At 40.1% G+C, this 10,916-nt stretch overlaps 2 long non-coding RNA genes across 2 annotated transcripts; one reads left to right on the top strand and one right to left on the bottom strand.

Annotated features, from left to right (window-relative positions):
* Window positions 1-592: 592 nt before the first annotated feature.
* On the top strand, window positions 593-5,389 carry LOC138961587 (uncharacterized). Its single transcript, XR_011454233.1, has 2 exons — window positions 593-728; window positions 4,021-5,389. It is a non-coding gene; the product is annotated as an uncharacterized lncRNA (long non-coding RNA).
* LOC138961586 (uncharacterized) lies at window positions 3,945-10,633 on the bottom strand. Its single transcript, XR_011454232.1, has 3 exons — window positions 10,360-10,633; window positions 7,165-7,241; window positions 3,945-4,099 (listed from the first exon to the last, which is right to left on the bottom strand). It is a non-coding gene; the product is annotated as an uncharacterized lncRNA (long non-coding RNA).
* Window positions 10,634-10,916: the final 283 nt, after the last annotated feature.

The raw sequence follows: 10,916 nt of genomic DNA, 5'->3' as shown, positions 1-10,916 counted from the left end.
TGGACATAATTATGTGTTGCCTGTTGGTGATCATTTCAAATATATGTCTCTAAAGTTGCGCTTTTACTTATAAGCTTATGCATGTGTTTCAAATTCCATTCATGTCACTGATCGAACACAGGGAACAGTAAACGTGCGAGAGTTCGAAGCAAAGCGCATTCATGTTTCAGACAAATAGAGAGCTCTGAAAATTATGGCTTTTCTCATAATAGTAACCCAAAAGAGAAGAAATTATACTTATCCCTCTGAACAATCTCGAGGGTATCAGTGTCTTGTGCATTTGTTGTGTGTGTGTGTGTGTGTGTGTGTGTGTGTGTGTGTGTGTGTGTGAGACTTGTATCACTGTGTGTGCGTGTCACTGTGTGCATGAGTGTGATTATGTGTGTGTGTGTGTGTGTGTGTGTGTGTGTGTGTGTGTGTGTGTATTATGCTTGTGATATAATCACATATATAAATTGTATTTTTGTATACACGTGAAAAAAAGAGTACAAACTATGTACTGTTGTGTGCGTGAACGTTGTGTGCCAGCTGTAAAAACTCAAGTGAGCTTTTCCTGATTATGATTGAAGTTTGCTACAAATAACTCATTAACTGCACATCGAGGCAGGATAGGGAGAGGAATTAGCAGAGGTGTGAGCTAATGCAGAGGCAAGGACTGGTCCAAGTCTTCTCAAACTGAAATTGGTTTGCTGGGCAAGGGGAAGGCTGATCCGAATAACAATTTGAAGGTAAGTGAGGACTAGTAGTCTAGTTATACTTATAATATTAATAGATACTTTCTCTGTGTGCAGGAGTTAAAAGAAAAAGACTTATGATGTTAGAGCCAAGGGTAATTTTGTGAATTCCAATACTGGCAATAGAGTGCTATCACAGAAAATGAAGAAATTACATTCATCCAACTGAACAATGTCAAGAAAGTCAGTGCGTGTTGTGTATTTGTTATGTGTGGATGTGTGTGTGTTTTAGGAATGTAAAATTGTGTGTAAGTGGGGGTGTAAATTAGTGGTCTGGGTGGCCCAAAAAACAATTTGAAGGTGAATCAGGACTATAGTTATAAGTACTTTCTCTCACCGCTTCCCCCCCTCAACCCCCGCGCCTCCTCCAAACTCAATCATTCGAGTAAGTACCTTTTTATTCTGCAAGATTTGTGAGGTCGAAGACTTTGTTACAGGGTATACTAAATAATGACTAACGGTGAGGTTTTTAGGTCTCAGTCACAAATTACATTACCGGTGCTTTTTTTTTCATTCTACTTCTAGGGAATGTGTTTATTTTCTGGTTTCAAAAAATATTGAGAAAGAATGAAAATTCAGCGTCAGCATCCTGATTTTGTCAAGATATTTTGTGCAGTTAAATTTCAGTACCCACAACCTTTTAGTGTCTTCTAAAGGGAAATAAATGAACAGTCCTCACAATTGGGGTGGCCTGTACCGTGAACCCCCCCCCTTTTAAAAACCTTTACAATTCAAGATCTCCCCTATATTTAGACCTTGCTTTTAAGATTTTCTGGTCATAACCTATGCAAATTCATCTTCATTTTAAGACTTCCTGTTCAATTTCTTTTTAAACAAGACAATCCCTGAAGCACATTTTCCAACCACATGTCAAACAGCAGTTCTGCTTAGCTTGAAACATCAGTATTGAATAATTATATCAAATTGACCTTTTTGCGGTTGAGCACTTGACAGATGCTGCTACAATACCTCTTGTAGAGAAAAATTTTAGAGATACAGTGTACCGAAGAAGGCTAACGTTTCTGGTCTCAACGACTACCGCCCTGTGGCACTGACTTCAGTCGTGATGAAGTGTTTGGAGCGTTTAGTGCTCCAGCGCTTGAAGGTAGCCACTGATGCTAGTCTTGACCCTCACCAGTTTGCATATCGGGCCAACCGTTCCGTGGACGATGCAGTAGCCTTAGGTCTACATCATATTGTTGAGCACCTGGAGAAGTCTGGTAGCTATGCTAGAGTTCTTTTCATTGACTATAGCTCTGCCTTTAACACCATTGTTCCACATAAACTGTTCTCCAAGCTCACTGGCATGTGCGTCGAGGAATCCCTTTGTAAGTGGGTTCTAGATTTTTTGTTGGATAGGCCTCAGGTTGTAAGAGTAGGCAGCAGTACTTCTAGCTCAATCACCTTGAACATTGGTGCCCCACAGGGGTGTGTTCTCTCCCCACTGTTGTTCTCCCTCTTCACCAACGACAACGTGAGCCATGACCCCTCAGTAGTCATCCTGAAGTTCTCCGATGACACTACTCTGGAAGGCCTGATCAGTGTCGGTGATGAGTCGGGGTACCGAGCGGAGGTTGCGAGAGTGTCGGGCTGGTGTGTGGCTAATGACCTTGACCTTAACGTCACCAAAACCAAGGAGATGGTCTTTGACCGTAGGAAGAAAAAGACTCCCCTCTTACCACTCACCATCAGCGGTGAGAACGTAGAGCAGGTTGATTCCTTCAAATTTCTAGGGGTGACCATCTCCAATGACCTTAGCTGGGCTGTTCATACTGACCTTTCAGTAAAGAAGGCCCATCAGCGTCTCTACTTCCTGAGACAGCTGAGGAAGTTCAAAGTGTCCTCCTCCATCATGTCCCAGTTCTACAGGGCTGCTGTAGAGAGTCTCCTTACCTTTTCTATCACGGTTTGGTACAGCAGCTCCTGCCAGTTTGAGAAAGAAAAACTGGAGAAGGTCGTTAGGGCTGCCAGCAGGATCATTGGCAGAGATCTCCCCTCTATAGACTCCCTTCACATCCTGCGCATGATGAGGAAATGTAGGTCCATCATGCAGGATCCCACACACCCGGCTGGTCATCTCTTCCAGCCTCTGCTCTCGGGGCGCAGGCTCAGAACCCTCAGATGCCGTACGGCAAGACTCAGAAAACAGTTTCTACCCCCAGGCCGTCCTGGCTTTTAATAACCGGTAAATGAACTCTACAGACTGTGACACGTTTTAGGATGCTCTAGGAGTATGATTTTAGTAGCTGACATGACATACTGTGATATATAGAGTGGGTTTTAGCATGGTGACACCACTGTGACGCGATGAAGCCAGACTATGTTTTAGCAGCTGGTTATATTACCGGAATACACATCTAGTATGTTTTAGTAGTTTTAGTCGTTCTTTAACCACTGTGATGTGTTGGAAGAGTTTATTTTTATGTGCTGTTTTAGAGGTACATTTTATCAGTATGGAACATGTTCAGTTCTTACAGTAGTTGATAGTGGGGGGGGGGGGGGGGGATCCTATCTTATTCTGCGTACTTTTATTGTGGTTCCGATAGCTCTTAGAGTTTCATAGTTCTCACCATGTCTGTATAGTGTATGTATTAGTTACTGTGATACCAAATTGTCTTACCCATGTATGTATGATGCTATGCGCCAGTGATGTATGAATGCTATTTATTTTTGTTTTTATCACACAGCAAGCTGCTTTCCTCGTGTATTTTTTATGTTCATTCATGTATTGTACACTTGGCAATAAATTATCTATCTATCTAGCCCTTTTAAGATATATATCATATATATATACAGCAAACTCAATCAAAGAAAAGCAGAATGTCTTAGAATAGAGGTTATAAACAGGAATCTGAGAAAGTAGTGTCTTTTAAGACAAATGTTGTGTTTTTTTAAAGGGGTGGGTGGGGGGGGGGGGGGGGCAAAGTTAGGGTTTCACTGTACAATGCAATGGTAAACTGGGCACTCATTCCAAGTAGCTAAAGATATGTGACACTTTTGCTTGTCAGGAGCACTAGAACACGTCACATTTTCACACTTGTCAGTGTGTCAGAATGCTAAAAATCTGGAAAGCCAATGCCCACAGGTATATCCCATCCCCCCTCTCCCACCCACCACCACCTTTTACTCACACTTGCAATCCATTACGTACATGAATAGATTACAAACACTCTTCTGTAACTCTTTATTTTCACACTTTTTCTTGCATTTGGTTAATTTTTTCAACCCTTTTTGAAGTTTGAATTAAGTGTCTTCACTGATGGGTGATTTTCTGTTTATGCTCCAGGACTTCAAGGCACTGGTGCTTGATGACAGCAGGCTCCAACTGGCCCACACACAAAGAAGAGATTGAAGATGCCCTGGTCCTGGAAGAAGAAGAGGGAAAGATCAATAAAGCCAAACGATACGCATCATTCAGAGTTATATTGAGGAAAGATATTGGCTATTCGGGTGAAGGTGTAAGAGTTGCCATGTGCAGTTGCTGTGTATGGGTCATAGGAATGACATTATAGATCCAACTGGCCAGTACACTGACTTTCTTCCTTGTTGCCTGCATTGGAGTACATTGTGGTGTTAAACAAAGTGCGTTTCTGTGTGGGTTGGTTTACACATGCTCTGTCACATTCCATATTAGACGGCCAGCTGAGACTACAAAATAGTGCATGTTTGTACATTAAAAAAACAATTAAAAGGAATTCTAACCAGAACCAATCGATACATAAATGTTATTTGTATTTTTGACCAAAATATGACATTTTACACACACCTTGACAGTCCTTGTTCACCTTGAGGAACACTGACTGTCTCAATCTGTGTAAAATGTCATAATTTGGTCAAAAATACAAATAATGTATATTGTTTTTTGCTTTTTTAATGTACTGTAATCTACCTTGTAAGCGCCGTTAGTACCTAGTAAACGCCCACCCCCAACATTTGGATCAGTGTTTGAACATATGTTGTGTGTGTGGTTTTTTTTAATTATGTGCACAGTTCTGCACCTTGTAGAGACATTTTCATTCTAGAGAACGCTGACAGACAGCTATATATTTATTTATTTCATACTCTCGGCACTGGAGTATCTCTGGATAGCCCCTCAAAAAGAAGACAAGGGAGGGTCTTCTGAAGTTGAAGAGGTCTGCTTTCAGTGATTTACAGGGAGCATGTGAAACGACCAGTGTTTGATAACACCATTTCCCTCTGAAAGATTTTAGCTTTCTAAAATAAACTTACCCCTTTCTTCGTCACATCAATGTCTTGGATCAGTATCAATGACTGACAGAATGACTTCATTTCGTGTTATTTAGGATGTGTGTACATTCACTCTCACTGAATGAATGTTTGTGTTTGGTTTTTAGTGTTTTTTCTTTCTGTTTAGACACTTGCATATCAAGCGAAAGATACATACAGGGTGACTATTTGTGCATGGAAACAGCTGACATGAGCATTAAAGTCTGGGGAAGAGTCCTGAAAGTGTATTGATTAATGCGTTGAATTCACAGGTCTAGTAAAACTTGTGCAAAACAAATATATACATGTGTTGAAAAGTGCTCGAATTCCAAGAATAGTTTCATGTGTAGCACCTTTGAACTGTGCAGGGGATGTGTGCCTGTGGATTTGAGATCTACATGGAATAAAATAGACACTGTTCTTGACAATTGAGTATGTTTTTGTGTGCGCATGTTGTTTGCTTTATTGATAATAATTGACTTTTGGTCAAGATGTAACCATAAATTTCTGTAGCAAAGATGCAATGATAAAAATAGACAGAATATGATCAAATAATAAGACACTGGGCTGCAAATTGCTTTTAATTGTCATTGTATTTATCTGTAAACTGATCATGATTTCCATGGCATGATTAATGCAGTGGAACCTCCCTTCTATGACCCCCCAATTTAAAACTCCCTTCTTTTTAAGACCTTGTTTTCTCACATTTTCTGCATGTTCATAACCTCTGTAAAATTACCCCCATTTTAAGACTCGTTCTTTTTTTAGACTCGATTTTATCAGATTGTTTGAGGTCATAAAAGGGGGGTGCCACTGTAGTAATAATGCATCTTCAGAAATTGAACACAGGTGCTGCAGTTTTTTTTGAGTCACTTGAGAAAAAGTGACTATGTAATCGGTCAGTGTTAGTCTGTCCGGCCGGCCGTCCGGCCGGCCGTCCGGCCGTCCGTAGACACCACCTTAACGTTGGACTTTTCTCGGAAACTATCAAAGCGATCCGGCTCATATTTTGTTTAGTTGTGACCTCCAATGACCTCTACACTTTAACGATGGTTTCGTTGACCTTTGACCTTTTTCAAGGTCACAGGTCAGCGTCAAAGGAAAAATTAGACATTTTATATCTTTGACAAAGTTCATCGGATGTGATTGAAACTTTGTAGGATTATTCTTTACATCAAAGTATTTACATCTGTAGCCTTTTACGAACGTTATCAGAAAAACAAGGGAGATAACTAGCCTTTTCTGTTCGGCAACACACAACTTAACGTTGGGCTTTTCTCGGAAACTATAAAAGTGACCGGGCTCAAATTTTATGTGAACGTGACTCCCAGTGACCTCTACACTTTGACGTCTGCTTTGGTGACCTTTGACCTTTTTCAAGGTCACAGGTATGTCTTGAAGGAAAAAAATTGAAATATCATATCTCTGAAACTATTCATCGGATTTGATTCAAACTTTATAGGATTATTCTTTACATCAAATTATTTACATCTGTATTGTGTTGTGAATAGCAATTTCTTCCTGTCCATCTGATGCCTCATATAATATTCAGAACTGCGAAAGTGACTCGATCGAGCGTTTGCTCTTCTTGTTTATCAATCAATCAATCAATGAGGCTTATATCGCGAATATTCCGTGGGTACAGTTCTAGGCGCTCTGCAGTGATGCCGTATGAGATGAAATTTTATACGGCCAGTAATTGCAGCCATTTCGGCGCATATTTACCTTTCACGGCCTATTATTCCAAGTCACACGGGTATAGGTAGACAATTATTAACTGTGCCTAAGCAATTTTGCCAGGAAAGACCCTTTTGTCAATCGTGGGATCTTTAACGTGCACACCCAATGTAGTGTAGTGGGATCGAACTCACGCTGACAGCGGCCAACTGAATACAAATCCAGCGCGCTACCAACTGAGCTACATCCCCATAACCATGAAGAAGAAAAATACTGTTTCAAAACTTTGACAGTGTCTTATCCTCAAACGTACACCTTTTTAAAGAATCCATAACTTTTAATCACTCAACAAAATTGCCTGCAGCTCAAGTGAACCAGAAATGGGGGACAATTGGCCACACTCAAAGAATCGGTTCTTGGCAACTTTTCTGTCGGTCGCGCAGCCTGAGAGAGACATGACAGAGATAGTTACTCAAGATAAAAGATAAGCTTGACTTACATCAGAATTATGAACATCTAAACTCACCTTGAGCTTTGTCCGAAATATGTTAAACCATTATTGCCACACATTGCAAGAATGTTTGATGTCCGGGTGCTTTTCCCCTGAAAATTAAAAAAAATAGTTTTAGTAATTATAGCAACATATAAACCACTAAGTGTAAACCAAAGGCTGGCCAATTACATAAAGTTCTACAGCAACATCAGTTCTGAACATGAAGCTTTCAACATGCACAGCGACACTTAAAAATGGCAGTTAAAAAAGAAAGGATGAATGAGATTCTGCCGCATTTAGTGTTTGCTTCAATAAACGCTGTCCGAGGAAGAATGTGTTCTTCGTTAAAAAGTTACCCTTTCACAAAGCCTTACAATAAGCTTCAATCATAGTTTTTCCTGCAAAATCACAACATTAAAAACTTTAGGCACAGAAAAACTCATACCGCTGACAATATAAAATGTCAGTTATAAATACAGTGAAACCCGGCTATATTGAAGTGGCACGGGACCCGGGAAGACCTTCAATATAGCCGGAACTTCAATATAGGCAATTATCGGTTATATTGAATTTCCCTCCTTGTTCCTTCAGAAATTCAATATAGCCGAACTTTTTGTCACTATACGTTCTTATTTCCGTGTCCACACATTGCGTTTGATGTGAGATATAATTATTCCCATTATTCTTTCACCTGTTGGCTGTTGTTTTTCGAGCCTCCTTGCTTTTTTCTGCACACACACACACGGACACACAGACACACTTACACATACGCACGCCCCCCCCCCCCCTCCCTTACACACATTCCATATTCCTCAGCTACTTCCTTTCTTTTTTTGCAGCCAGTTTCCAGCTTCTGAATAAGCTCGATTTTTCTTTTAATTGTCAGACTCACCCTTTTTACATTTAGTCAAGTTTTGCCTAAATGTTTTAACATAGAGGGGGAATCGAGACGAGGGTCGTGGTGTATGTGTGTGTGTGTGTGTGTGTGTGTGTGTGTGTCTGTCTGTCTGTGCTTGTGTGTGTGTGGAGCGATTCAGAGTGAACTACTAGACCGATCTTTATGAAATTTGACATGAGAGTTCCTGGGTATGATATACCCGGAATTTTTTTTCATTTTTTGGAAAAATGTCTTTGATGACGTCATATCCGGCTCTTTGTAAAAGTTGAGGCGGCACTGTCACACCCTCATTTTTCAATCAAATTGATTGAAATTTTGGTCAAGCAATTTTCGACGAAGGTCGGACATTGGTATTGCATTTCAGCTTGGAGGCTTACAAATTAATTGATGACTTTGGTCATGAAAAATTCGAAAATTGTAATTAAAATTTTTTTTAATAAAATGATCTAAATTTACGTTTATCTCAGTCTTCATCATTTTCTGATTCCAAAAACATATAAATATGTTATATTCGGATTAAAAACAAGCTCTAAAAATAAAAATAATAAAAATTATCATTAAAATTCAATTTCCGAAATTCATCTTATTCCTTGTCGGTTCCTGATTCCAAAAACATATAGATATGATATGTTTGGATTAAAAATACGCTCAGAAAGTTAAAGCGAAGAGAGGTACAGAAAAGCGTGCTTTGCAGCACTACCGCGCTAAACAGGCTCGTTAATTTCACTGTCTTTTGTACGAGCGGCGGACTACGGTCATTGTGAAAAAAATGCAGTGCGTTCAGTTTCATTCTGTGAGTTCGACAGCTTGACTAAATGTGTGCATAACGCATAACGGAGTGAAACTGACGAGTCTGTTCAGCGCGGTAGTGGTTTCGCTGTGCTGCATAGCACACTTTTCTGTACCTCTCTTCGTTTTAACTTTCTGAGCGTGTTTGTAATCCAAACATATCCTATCTATATGTTTTTGGAATCAGGCACCGACAAGGAATAGGATGAAATTGTTTTTAAATCGATTTCGGAAATTTAATTTTGATCATAATTTTTATATTTTTAATTTTCAGAGCTTGTTTTTAATCCAAATATAACATATTTATATGTTTTTGGAATCAGGAAATGATGTAGAATAATATGAACGTAAATTTGGATCGTTTTATATAAAAAAAAATTATTACAATTTTCAGATATTTAATGACCAAAGTCATCAATTAATTTTTAAGCCACCAAGCTGAAATGCAATACCGAAGTCCGGCCTTCGTCGAAGATTGCTTTACAAAAATTTCAATCAATTTGATTGAAAAATGAGGGTGTGACAGTGCCGCTACAACTTTCACAAAAATCCGGATATGACGTCATCAAAAGTATTTATCGAAAAAAAGAACAAAACATCCGGGGATATCATTCCCAGGAACTCTCATGTCAAATTTCATAAAGATCGGTCCAGTAGTTTGGTCTGAATCGCTCTACACACACACACGCACAGACACAGACACAGACACAGACACACACACGCACAGACACAGACACACACACACACACACACACACCACGACCATCGTCTCGATTCCCCCTCTATGTTAAAACATTTAGTCAAAACTTGACTAAATGTAAAAAGTTAAACAAATCTTTGGAGCAAACATTTAATATAGCCAGGTAAAAACGTCCCGTGGGCTGAATTTTTGTTTCAATATAGCCGGGATTTCAATATAGCCGACTTCAATGTAGCCAACATTTTTTAACAAAGAAAAAGTAGAGCTTCAGCCGGGACCTGAAAATATCTTCAATATAGCCGGGATTTCAATATAGCCTACTTCAATATAGCCGGGTTTCACTGTAACATTTTCTGTTGCACTACATCCAAAGACTGTGCTGACTGACCTTACTTTTTCCATCTCAAAACAATTTTTAGGGGGATTACCTACTCTGTCTGTCACAGTGTCAGTCTCAGTCTCCAGTCCTATACAGTGCACCACAGGAGCTTGTACCCAACCGCCAGTTGATCATTATTTAGTCCTGCATGTACGCCCTTACTAGGCTAGCGAATGCGTAGTATGTAGTTGTAAGAAGACTGTAGGGATGAAGGAGTAAATAATGATCGACCGGCACTTTGATACAAGCTCCTGTGCAGTGCACAGACACACACACACAGTGACACTCACCGTGGCGTGTCCGTGTTCAAACCAAAACTGGACTCAATCGACCCTGCACACTACACGTTCGTGCGCTTGATGGATGCTTCATTCGCTCAACACACCAGCAGACACACAGACAAAACGGCAGCAACATTTGTCTAGGTCTGTCCAAAGTCTACACAACACTTGCTTTACTTACAAATCCCGGCAGCAGGAGAGAGCTATGCGTCGTGAGTAGTCAGCACACCGTCACACTCATGCAGTTCAATCCAACTTTCCCACTGCTTGCCGCGTGTTGATAACTTTGCATTTTGTGCGTCGAGCATGACTTTCTCGTGATTCTGTGTCGTACCCAGTCAGTCTGCTGCTTTCTTAACCACCTTGAGTCGATTTCTTACATCCCATCCGCCATTGTTTTGGGTCGTCATGAAAACGGCACGCTCGCGACGAAAACCAGTCTATGACGGCCAATTTTAATCTTCAAATGGTGGAGAGCGCGCAGTCGCCAATTTAATCATGTTTAATTAATTATTTAGCATACTTGTGGTGCTTTATTGAGCAAACCGGGCCAGGTGCGTCTTAATTAAGGTACACTAGATTCCCCAAATTCTTCAAATCGGCCGAATTCGACAAAAAAACTCCAAAATGGCGGCGTGGACACTATATGTTTAACCAATCTTGTTGTCTTTGTTATATTTAATTGAAGTTCCCGCAGTGGGGCACTGCGGTTATGAAATTAAAGGCCCCTCCTGTTTT

This window comes from Littorina saxatilis, linkage group LG3, assembly GCF_037325665.1.
Source record: "Littorina saxatilis isolate snail1 linkage group LG3, US_GU_Lsax_2.0, whole genome shotgun sequence".
Taxonomy (NCBI): Eukaryota; Metazoa; Mollusca; class Gastropoda; order Littorinimorpha; family Littorinidae; genus Littorina; species Littorina saxatilis.
This window is presented reverse-complemented; position numbering and strand designations above follow the sequence as displayed.